Source organism: Siphateles boraxobius, unplaced genomic scaffold (genome assembly GCF_051911475.1).
Source record: "Siphateles boraxobius isolate OS27281-9 unplaced genomic scaffold, OSU_SipBor_1 12, whole genome shotgun sequence".
In the NCBI taxonomy this organism is placed as follows: domain Eukaryota; kingdom Metazoa; phylum Chordata; class Actinopteri; order Cypriniformes; family Leuciscidae; genus Siphateles; species Siphateles boraxobius.
Window position 1 is genome coordinate 31,169,370 of NW_027508722.1, and position 12,686 is coordinate 31,182,055.

General features: G+C 45.6%; 1 long non-coding RNA gene across 2 annotated transcripts; it reads right to left on the minus strand.

Annotated features, from left to right (window-relative positions):
• Window positions 1-5,786: 5,786 nt before the first annotated feature.
• Window positions 5,787-9,299, minus strand: LOC143724903 (uncharacterized). Of its 2 annotated transcripts, none has more exons than XR_013197698.1 (5): window positions 9,229-9,299; window positions 8,275-8,374; window positions 7,451-7,576; window positions 7,194-7,305; window positions 5,787-6,180 (listed from the first exon to the last, which is right to left on the minus strand). It is a non-coding gene; the product is annotated as an uncharacterized LOC143724903 (long non-coding RNA). The 2 variants fall into 2 exon arrangements; XR_013197704.1 differs by having other exon boundaries at window positions 5,788-6,175; window positions 7,204-7,305.
• Between the last annotated feature and the right edge of the window lie 3,387 nt (window positions 9,300-12,686).

Sequence of the window (12,686 nt, forward strand, 5' to 3'; positions counted from 1 at the left end):
TGCCAACCCAGAGGGGGGGACTTAGAGAATACACATGTGACCCGAAGGAGACATGGAGAACACTGGGGTGTCCAGCCGCAGGTGGAATATTTCAACCCCAGGGGTGGCAAGGTGGCTTGCCAAGGGAAAGACACATGCTCCGGAGGCTTACAGTGGAAATACACATGTGGGGGTCGCTCAGGGGAGGGACCATGCACACGGGAGGCACCTAGCCGACGCACAGGCAATAGACACTGGCGCCAACGTCAGGAGTGCTGGAGGAACTCAGGGCTTTTCGGGGAAGCTCACCTGAGGAGAATATCGCACGTATCCAGTCCGTGGAGTGGAATGGCGAGCAAGCGAAGACACCTGAGCGGGTCCAGTACTAGCTGGTTGAAGCGAGTACATGAGAGGACACTGGCTCCACTCGGAGATTGTAGAATCTGGCGAATGTGTTAGGTGTCGCCCAGCCTGCAGCTCTGCAGATGTCTGTTAGCGAGGCGCCATGCGCTAGAGCCCAAGAGGATGCCACACTCCGGGTGGAGTGGGCAGTCACACCAAGGGGGCACGGCCGACCTTGCTGCTGGTATGCCAAGACAATGGCGTCCACTATCCAGTGAGACAACCTTTGCTTGGAGAGAGCCTTTCCCTTCAGCTTCCCACCATAACAGACAAAGAGCTGGTCTGAGGTCCTGAAACACTGCGTCCTGTCTACATAGGCGCGGAGGGCACGTACTGGACAGAGCAGTGCCAAGGCTGGGTCTGCCTCCTCCGGGGGCAGCGCTTGCAGGTTCACCACCTGGTCCCGGAAGGAAGTGGTAGGAACCTTGGGCACATATCCAGGCCGGGGTCTCAGGATCACGTGAGAGTAAGCCGGCCCAAATTCCAGGCACGCTTCGTCAACGGAGAATGCATGCAAGTCCCCCACCCTCTTGATGGAGGCCAATGCAACCAGGAGCGCTGTCTTCATAGACAGGAACTTAAGCTCCACTGATTGCAAAGGCTCAAAGGGAGCACTCCGCAGGGCAGTTAGAACCACTGAGAGGTCCCAAGAGGGAAAGAGAGGAGGGCGAGGAGGATTCAGTCTCCTCGCTCCTCTCAGGAACCTGATGATCAGGTCGTGCCTTCCAACAGACTTACCTTCGACTGGGTCATGGTGTGCGGCAATAGCGGCAACATAGACTTTCAGGGTGGAGGGAGACAGCCTTCGCTCCAGCCTATCTTGAAGGAAGGAAAGCACGACACTAATCGAACATCTCCGGGGGTCTTCTCGGTGAGAAGAGCACCAGTTGACGAAGAGGTTCCACTTCAACGCGTAGACGTGTCTCGTGGACGACGCTCTAGCGGAAGTGATGGTAGCCGCCACCGTAGGTGGAAGGGTACTCAAACCTGCTTCGTCCCGTCCAGGAGCCACACGTGGAGGTTCCAGAGATCGGGACGAGGGTGCCATAGGGTGCCCCGTCCCTGAGAAAGGAGGTCCTTCCTCAGGGGAATCGGCCAGGGAGGTGCTGTCGCGAGGAGTACTAGTTCGGAGAACCAGGTCCGGGCGGGCCAGTATGGCGCGACCAGAATGACCTGCTCCTCGTCCTCCCTGACCTTGCGCAGGGTCTGCGCAAGAAGGCTCACTGGGGGAAACGCATATTTGCGGCCCCGCGGCCAGCTGTGCGCCAGTGCATCCGTGCCGAGCGTGCCCTCGGTCAGGGAATAATACAGGTCGCAATGGGTCGAGTCGTGAGAGGCAAACAGATCTAACTGTGCATCCCCGAACTGGTCCCAAATCAGCTGAACCGACTGGGGATGGAGTCGCCAATCTCCCGGGAGGGGCTGAAGCCGTGAGAGCTCGTCGGCTGCACAGTTCAGGGCTCCGGGGATATAATGGCATGAAGCGACCTCAGATGCTTCTGACTCCATATGAGGAGGTGGCGGGCGAGTTGCGACATACGGCGGGAGCGTAGACCACCTTGATGGTTGATGTACGCTACAGTGGCGGTATAGTCTGAACGGACTAGTACGTGTTGGTTCTTGAGCACGGCCCGGAAGCGGCTGCAAAGCAAGACGTACGGCCAGCAACTCGAGGCAATTGACGTGCCAGAGGCGTCGGGGTCCTGTCCAGGAGCCCGCGGCAGCACGTCCATTGCACATGGCACCCCAGCCCGTGGAGGAGGCATCTGTCGTTACAACAACATGCCGCGAAGCTCGTTCCAGGGGCACTCCGGCCCGTAGAAAACTGAGGTTCGACCACGGGGTGAAGGTCTGACGGCAGGTCGGAGTAACTGGTACTCGGAGGGTGCCGTGTTGCCATGCCCACCTCGGGACTCGGTCGCGGAGCCAAAGCTGAAGCGGTCTCATATGAAGCAATCTGAGCGGCGAACCGCGGCTGCAGATGCCATATGCCCCAGGAGCCTCTGAAGAAACTTCAGTGGAACCGCACTCTTGCGCTTGATAGTCTCAGGCAAGTCAGCAATGGCTGAGTGGAGAAGGCGACCAAGTCCATACCGAGAAAAGAGCTCCTCTGCACGGGGCAAAGTCTACTCCTTCCCCGGTTGACCCGAAGGCCCAGACGAGCTAGGTGCCGGAGCACTGGGTCCCTGTATTCGCAAACCTGGTCTCAGGAGTGAGCTTAAGACAGCCAGTCACCGAGATAGTTCAGGATGCGAACCCCGTGTTCCCATGGAGGAACAAAGGCAGCCTCAACAACCTTGTGAAGGCGCGAAGAGACAGGGCTAGCCCGAATGGGAAAACAGCGTACTGATATGCGCGCGCCCTGACAGCAAACCGTAGGTATGTTCTGAGTCGAGGGAGAACGGAGACATAAAAGTAGGCGTCCTTCAGGTCGATCGCTGCAAACCAATCCTGTGGCCGCACACATCCAGAAATGCGTTTGGCCAGGAGCATCTTGAACGGCAGCCTGTGAAGGGAGCGGTTCGGACCAGGATTGGCCGTAACCCACCAGACTTCTCCGGGACAATGAGGTAGGGGCTGTAGACCCGGACCTCCTTTCGGCTGGAGGGACAGTCTCAATCGCACCCTTCGCCAGTAGGGTAGCAACCTCCGCTCTAATGATAGGGCATAGCCATCGACCAAAGTGGAGCGGACTCCCCTGAAGTGGGGAGGAGACCGTGCGAACTGAATCGCATAGCCGAGCCGATGGTTCGCGCGACCCAGCGGAACAGATAGGGAAGCTCTAGGCAGGCTCCCAACTGTGCCAGCGGCGTCGAGAACCACAGACATCCCCCCGGTGGTGCAGCGAAGCGGAATGACCGGCCCAGACGTGGACGGCATAGCGGCCCGGAATGGGGGCAAGGTCAAAACAGCACCCTGACAGAGGAGGCCAGGGAAGGACCAGCGTTCCACGGGGGCCTGCTCTGTCAAGGGTCTGGCGACAGAGGGGGACAGGGGCGAAGCGGTCGTGGACGGCACGCCGTGTCAACCACCTCCGGGACAGAGGGGGACGAGGAGAGCACGGCATGTGGGCGGCGCTCTGTGACGTCCGAACTCTCTGTGCTCAGAGACGGGAGAGTCAGTTCTTTGGAGAATAAGGATTCTTCCCCGGCCCTCACCCGGGGAAAGGAGTGGTCCTGCTACCAGCTCCTGGAAAGAACTGAGTCCCATCTCTGAGGAGCCCATCCCAAGAGCGCCGCTTAACCCGGCGTGTAGCGGGGGGCGGGGCTGGAGAGGACTGTTTTGGCGTCCGACCGCGGCCTCCAGTGCCGGCCCGGCTGAGCGGGCGGGGTGGGAGCCGCGGGGGGCGCCCACGGCGGTGGGCAGACCGAGGGACCTGAGCGGACGGCGGGGCCGTCGGGACAGAGTCAACCGCAGTCTGCTCCATCCCCGAGGAGCCCGTCTCAGGAGCGCCGCTTAACCCGGCGTGTAGCGGGGGGCGGGGCTGGAGAGGGGCTGTGGCGTCCGCCCGCGGCCCCCAGAGCCGGCCCGGGTGAACGGGCGGGGTGGGAGCCGTGGGAGGGCGCCTTCGGCGGTGGGCAGACCGAGGGACCTGGGCGGACGGCGGGGCCGTCGGGACGGAATCAACGTCAGTCTGCTCATGAGCGGCTGAGAGCTGTTGGTCAAGCCCTCAACCGCACCGCCGGAGAGGCAGACCTGGGATATGGGAATGTCGGACAGACGGGTCCGCGCGACATCCAGCACCTCAGACAGGTTCAGCCACAGAATGGTGAGCATCACCTGACCCAGGGAGTGTACGGCCACTTTCGTCGCTCGGAGAGCAAGGTCAGTGACGGCGCGCAGCTCAGTGAAGAGCCCTGGGTCAGTCCCGCCCTCGTGCAGGTCCATGAGCATCTGGGTCAGGTGGACCAGCAGAATGACCATGGCATGCAGAGAGGCGGCTGCCAGTCCCGTGGCACTATAGGATCTCGCCACAAGCGTAGACGAAAAACTACAGGCCACGGGCGGGTGCTTAGGATTGCGCCGAGAAGAAGCACTCTGAGGACACATAGCATCGCAACAGAGCGTTCAGCCGGGGGAACCCCAGTGTACCCAAGGGCAGCGGCCCCATCGAGGGGAGGAAAGGCGGATGAGATCAGCGAGCGGTCCTGAGAAGACAAGGGGGTCTTCTAGGACTTCGAGATCTCATCATGCACGTCCGGGAAGAGAGGTATTGGGGTTTGCCACGGACGAGGGTCGGCGGCCTTACCAACCAATCGTCCCAGGAAAGCATGGCCGTCATCTCCGGATCAGACTCAGGCACAGCAGTATGCCCACCGGAAGGTGGCAGCTGTGACGAGCCCTCACTTCCAGAAGACTCAAGCCCACCTAGTGATGCTGCAACAGACATGGCATCTTCCTCTGTAGCTTCAACTGAAACACGCGGGCCACCAGAGGGCAGACTCGCGGGAATCAGCAGTTCACTAGCGGGCACCGTCATTGAAGAGGGGGGCTGGGGTCACGGACACATAGTCGGCGCCTTGTTCCAGACCGTAACCCTCAGGTCACCCTGGCCACCCGCCGAAGATCGGGGGGTGGATGAGGGGACTCTCACTCTTGCGAGTTCACCGAGTCTCGACCTATTTATGACGCGATGATCACGTTCCCTTGCGAGAACATGAGTTACCCACGAGCGCTGTTCAAGCATGATCAAACACACTAGACAGCGCTCGTGCCCATCAGAGTCCGATACCAGTCCGCTGCAACCAGAAATGCACGGGCGAGCCGTCTTTAAAAAGACGTGCCGCGTGCGAGCTCTTTTATGAGAGGAGAGAAAAAACCCCGCGATGTTGAAGCGCACAGGGAGACACACACACACACTGGCAGATTACTGCACAGATCAGCAGGCACTGTGAGCTCGCTGCAGATCGCCGTCACACCAACACCGGAGAGAGAAGCTCGTCTCGTAGAGCGAAGTCAGAGATGACTGTGGAGTGAAGAAATGCTCTTGGCTCCGAAGCGAAAACATATCTGCCTGTTGCCGGCGTCCTCCTTTTATACCCACGAGGTGGGGCGGAGTTACGTCATGCAAATTCCGCAGACCCATGGCATTTCTTTGCCATTGGCTCGTTTTGTAATACTCGAAGTCGATAGGTGTTCTAAGCGAAACCCCATTCGTCGTCATCCGACGTAACTCGGAGTGACAACGAAAGGGAACTGGCATACTTCTCACATGCAAGTATGTGCAACTTTTAGTGCATTGTTGTCCCAAATATCAACTAGATCAAAAATGTTTATGTCCTATTTTAAAATTATGAACTAAATTAAAATTTCTCAAATAAAATATTACATTTACTGTACCAAACACCACTTTCAATACACAATATTCACCATATTTTATTACACAATACTTTATTGGAGGACACAGCATAAAGTTGATAAAGTAGCATCAACAAATGAGATTCAAGATAAATAAAAATGGGTCTTCAAAAATACATTAACATCACATTAATCCATTCACAGCTGCTGAAGCCACACAAATGAGTGCCAGAGAATCATATTCAGTCACCTATGATACAGAAAACAGATTTGATATTGTGTTGGAAAATAATGATTCATTATCACAGCTAAACTGGTTTCTTGCTCTTCACTGTACATGTCTCTATCGTGTTCATGTTCTTCTTCCTCATCTAAACAGTTTGTTCAGTTGTACCCTACAGTACAAATGATGAACAGAAGATGTGATCACTGATGTGGTGTAGCTTTTTCTCAGAGGAAGAAGTCTCAACATCCCATCGTCAGGTGTTCTCCAGTCCTGCTCTGAAAGTAAAACAAACAATTTAAATTAAGTAGTTTAATGGACAGTCAGGTCAGCTTCTGTTGTGTGTTATTTAAAGCAGTTGTGGGCTACTCTGGCCCTCAGCGTCCACTGTCCTATAGATTTAGCTCCAACCTCAAACCCTCCTGCCTATGTCTACAAGTAAACCTGGAGACTTTGGTTAAAATGTTCAGATGTGCTCAATTAGGGTTTGATATAAACTCTCCACCTCAAAAAGGAGAACGCAAAAGGGCCTGAGTTGCCTGTTCCTTATTTAAATTTACAAAGCAGTAGTCAGTACATTATATGATACACATTGAAGTATTATATATATATATATATATAAAATGGCAGCACATACAGGTGAAACTCGAAAAAATGTAATAACGTGCAAAAAAAATTAGCAATTTTTTTTATCGTGCAAAACTTTATTCAGTAATTCAACTTAAAATGTGAAACTAATATATTATACAGACTAATTACATGTAAAGTGAGATATTTCAAGCCCTTATTTGTTACAATTTGGATGATTATGGCTTACAGCTATGAAAACCCCAAAATTAGAATATTGTGAAAAGGTTTTCATAGCTGTAAGCCATAATCATCAACATTATAACAAATAAAGGCTTGACATATCTCACTTTGCATGTCATGAATGAGTCTATATTATATATTAGTTTCACCTTTTAAGTTGAATTTTCTGAAATAAATGAACTTTTGCACGATATTCTAATTTTTCGAGTTTCACCTGTAATATAAGTTAAGTACTGAAAAAAAAAACTGTTTTACCCATATCAACAGCAACTTGTTTTAAAAGATATTTTAGAAAGCCATGGTCTCTTTGAGCCTTTGCCAGTGATGCTTGATTTCTTTCAAGACAAAGTACTCTTCTGTCACTTGTTTCAAGAGCTTTACTTGGTGAATAACCAAGTGATAACCTGTACAATGTAAAATTGTCAACATCAAATGATGTACTAGCCTACATATTACAGCATTGTTTCAATACAAGACATACCAATGACAACGCGCACCTTTCTGTCTTTGGGCACCGGATGTTCCTTCCTCAACGAAACAAAGGATTCATTCAATTAGCTTGCGTTGATATAAGGACTGGTCTTCCTTCTCTGCTGTAAAACAAAAAAAGTCTCACTTACTCTATGTGCAATTACTAATGAAGAAATGAAGACAGTTATAAATAAGTTATTTTACCATACGATTCAGGAGAGAGCATTTGATGAGTAAATACTGATTGAAATATTGTAGGATCTTTACCTGGGAAGGGCTGATCACGGCAAGATTCGCTGCGTCTCACTAGTACTGGAGCTCTTGTGAGGGTCGGCTCTTAAAAGAGCTGTTGAGTTTGATGTTGTAGAGATCTTAAAAAAGGACTAAGTAATCCTGCAAGACAGAAAGGAAGGTAATTTTATTACATTACAAGCAAGTAGAAAGTTTATAAATAACAGTAGGATTTATTTCTGTATAGAGTGTTGCATAAGAAAATGTTAAATGCATTTCTGTAATAAGTTTACTAATATGTGGGCATGATTAAAAGTATGTCATTAATAGCAAGCAAAAATAACCCGATTTACATGCAAATGGGACAGTTATCAGCAGTGTAACTGATCTGATCATGACAAAATAATCGAGTATCTGATGTCGTGTGACAAGTCAGATTAGAGGTAGGCCATGAGGTGTGGAGAGACATCATGTATCATTGGAACATCAACAGACAGGGTCAAATTTGTAATAATTTTAAATAATACAATGCAATTAATATAAACTTTCTGACAGTGTGTGGGGCATCTGCAACTGATTTGCAAATATCGCGATAAATATGTACAGGAATTGAGGCAGTAGCCAATGACAGCACTAGGAGTATAAGCTGCAGGATTATGTACGAGTATACAAATATGTATGTGCATCGTATGAATTTGAGAACTTGTTAAATCTTGTGAATTATTAAGACTTAGAGACTTATTAAGACTTAGAGACTATGTTTGTACTGATTGGGCTATGGGTTTTGTAAGACAAGGTTTAAGAAACAACAAATGATTGATAAAATGTTTGATTACAGTTTAAAACCAACACATACATACCATTGTGAATATTTGCCTTTGTAGCTTTTCGTCTCCCGTTTACTTCTCCTCAAACAATAATGAGCTGACTGAGTCCGAAAGGCCCTTTTGGTCTTTTCAGCTGAAAAAAGAGAAAATAAAATATCATTATGTATAATTATATAGGATTATTTAAAGGAAAAATTACAGATTTACCTTACAATTTTTGGATTTTAAATTATAAGGCATTAAAAGCATGGTAAGTGTTGTAGTTACTGTGCATTTACAACAAATATTACTATAAAACTACCAATACTGAGGTAAAAGCATGGTAAGTTTTGTGGTTACTGTGCATTTACAACAAATGACACATTAAAACTGCAAATACTGTGGTAAAAGCATGGTAAGTGTTGTGGTTACTATGCATTTACAACAAATATTACTATAAAACTAGCAATACTGAGGTAAAAGCATGGTAAGTTTTGTGGTTACTGTGCATTTACAACAAATGACACATTAAAACTGCAAATACTGAGGTAAAAGCATGGTAAGTTTTGTGGTTACTGTGCATTTACAACAAATATTACTTTAAAACTACCAATACTGAGGTAAAAGCATGGTAAGTTTTGTGGTTACTGTGCATTTACAACAAATGACACATTAAAACTGCAAATACTGTGGTAAAAGCATGGTAAGTGTTGTGCTTACTGCGCTTCTACTACAAATACCACTTTGGAACTAATATCTACTTTGAACCTAATATGAATATATTATATTTCATAACTGATTGAAGGTCTAGGCCTAAGTTATAGCACGTCACGTGACAGACAGTGTTTAATCACGTTAGTTTAGTAATGTGTTTTGAATTAGAAACCAATGAAACGCAAAGCCTCCGTGGAGATGACAGATATAATGCAGTGACTGAACATGAGAGAGCTAATCTGATTAATATCGACAAATAGAAAAGACATTATTTGGACAGCGTAGACTACTTACCAACATCTGGCACACGTGACCTGATGCCAAACATCGCGATGTGTTCGGAATGAGACTTCTTCAACGCTATTTTCCTACTGATACAATTCGCGTCTGTTATTTGGACAGCGTATTTACGACTACTTACCAACATCTGGCACACGTGACCTGATGCCAAACATTGCGATGTGTTCGGAATGAGACTTCTTCAACGCTATTTTCCTACTGATACAATTCGCGTCTGTTATTGCCGCCACAGGTTTCCCATTGAAAGCAATGGAGTTCCTAATGCGCCACAGAGTGACGCCAAGGGGCGCCTTCGGCATCTGCTATGTGACGCCTCGGGCGCTTGACCATGCTTCAGTTTTCGACGCCTTGGGAGTGAGAATGGGTTGAAAAATAACATCACAAGGACATTCCATGAACGTTGTTATAAGAACGTTTTCACTAAACATTATGAGAACATCAGTCAAGAATAAATAACATCACAAGCACGTTCCATGAACGTTGTTATAAGTACGTTTTCACTCAACATTATGAGAACATCACAAGCACGTTTCATGAACGTTGTTAAAAGAACGTTTTCACTCAACATTAGGAGAACATCAGTCAAGAACAAATAACATCACAAGCACGTTCCATGAACGTTGTTATAGGTACGTTTTCACTCAACATTATGAGAACATCACAAGCCGTTTCATTAACGTTGTTATAAGAACGTTTTCACTCAACATTATGAGAACATCACAATCACGTTTCATGAACGTTGTTATAAGAACGTTTTCACTCAACATTATGAGAACATCACAATCACGTTTCATGAACGTTGTTATAAGAACTTTTCACTCAACATTATGAGAACATCACAATCACGTTTAATGAACGTTGTTATAAGAACGTTTTCACTCAACATTATGAGAACATCAGTCAACGTTACGAGAATGTAACATATTTTAACTCTAAACATTATAATAATGTTCCAGGAACATTTTTTCAGGAAAGTTTTTTACTAACATTACACATTTTTTGAGTGTGCGGCTGCTGTATTTTTACAATTTTCCATAATGATTTAATGTAGCAGCACCTCTCTACAAGACTTTTTTGACAGATGAGCAGTGGTTCTTTTCTATTTTTTCTATTACTAACATTTACATAACATTAGTGAAAGTTATGGGAACGTTCCCTGTTAGCTGGGTTTCTATTGAGTTGTTTTCCACATGTCTTGTTAGATTTGACTTGTCTAGTTGTATGTTTCAGTTTGTGTTCTTTTTTCCCTTGTGGTGGGGTTGTGTTTTTGGTTTAGAAAATGTAATTTTTCCTCTTTATGATTCCATTGTTTGGACTGTGTACTACCCAGAGTTGTGTACTACACAGTAAAATGTGAATCTTGAAGTAAAATCTTTTCTGTTATTTTTGTAATTCAAATATTTAATTGACTTAGAAACGTTATACTCTGGAAAATTTTAAACACTCTGGACAAATGTGTCAACAGGTTTAGTAAGTACTTAAAAATCCTGTCACTTTGAAATCCAGACCTGTAGCTGTAAGAAATGAATTGCTTACATTTTATGAATTCACAGAAATTAAAATAGAAATAGGGCAGCACAGCAGCTCAGTGGGTAGCACTATCACCTCGCAGCAAGAAGGTCCCCGGTTCATGTCCTGGCTGAAACCAGGAGTTAGCAGGTTCTCTGTCATTTCCTTCAGGTAATCTACAACAGTTTCCACCACAGTTCAAACCCATGCAGCATAGGTGAATTAGTGATACTCGAGTGTCTGTGTGTAAGCCTGGTGATGGATGGGCCAACCACATCAGGGTGATGTGAGCATCCAAAAACATTCCGAAATAACGTTCTAATAACATTTTTAAAATGAGTGAATGGAACGTTCCTGTAACGTTCACATTAACCAAGAAAAAAAACTTCTTAATACATTAAAAAAAACTGGACGTTTTCAACGTTTAAAAAACATTCAGAAATAACGTTTTAATAACATTTTCAAAATGAGTGAATAGAATGTTCCTGTAACATTCACATTAACCGAGAAAAAAATTTTCTTAATACATTAAAAAAACTGGACGTTTTTAACGTTTAAAAAACATTCAGAAATAATGTTTTATTAACATTTTCAGAATGAGTGAATGGAATGTTCCTTTAACTTTCACACTAACCAAGAATAAACGTTCTTAATACATTAAAAAACTGGACATTTCCAACGTTTAAAAAACATTCGGAAATAACGTTTTAATAACATTTTCAAAATGAGGGAATGGAATGTTCCTTTAACATTCACACTGACCAAGAATAAACGTTCTTAATACATTAAAAAAACTGGACATTTTCAATGTTTAAAAAACATTCCGAAATAACGTTTTAATAACATTTTCAGAATGAGTGAATGGAATGTTCCTTTATCGTTCACACTAACCAAGCATAAACGTTCTTAATAAATTAAAAAACTGGACGTTTTCAATGTTTAAAAAACATTCCGAAATAAACTTATTCTGACAACTTATTTTTGTTAGCTGGGTTGTCTCTATTGTTTTGTGGTGCAAACGAGCCCCATTCAGTCTCAGTCTCCCCTGCACACATTCACACCTCTCCGGCCTGGTTATGCCTCTAAATATGTTTTTCTTTTGTCTTCATTATAATTACAAACGACTGGCTATTCACACTGTTTCAATCCCTAATTTCTTTTTTCAAAGTTCTCACTTCACATTTGAAACTGTATCAGATGTCCTACTTGGAAAAAAAGAAACATTTCAGTAAGCATTCTTATTTAGAAAAAATCATAAAAAATAACAGCTAGGTGGCAGGTCCATCTGAGGGCTATGTAGAATGTTAGCTTAGCACACCATCAATACACGACAATTTATGAGAGTAAAACCATGTTTGTTCTCCAAATTTACTTTATAATGCAAGTCGAGTCTTTTAAATAACCTTCTGTGATCTGATTTGGCTTCAGATAAAAAAATCGGACAGAAAATAAATTATTTTATAGTATTCTGCACAATGATAAAGTCTATATCGATTAGCATTACATTATAAATATAATCTATTATTATGAAAATATGTGATTCACAGGTAAATCAAATATCATTGCAATCACGTTTATAGTCTTCAAAACGTCTTTATCTGCATGTTACAGCGATCTCTGGAAGCTTTGTTTTTATGTCAGGACTTCCTGAATATCACATGATTATGGCCCTTCTTCATGTGTTCCATATATGGACTGCATGTGCACACGGCGCCCTCAGGTTGCCAGTATGGATTGAAAAAACAGTGCATCAGAGTATCCAGCGCTCATAATGATTACAACGGCCCATTTGGGTATAAATTCAATAAATATTATTCCTGTCTATATAAATCTGAAGTAAACCTATGCGAATCTATCAATATTTCTCCAAATCTGCACATTTTTGAGCTAAAAGCCCTGAGAGACGTTGTTTTGTCAAGCGCTGTCATGACGACCTCACAGGA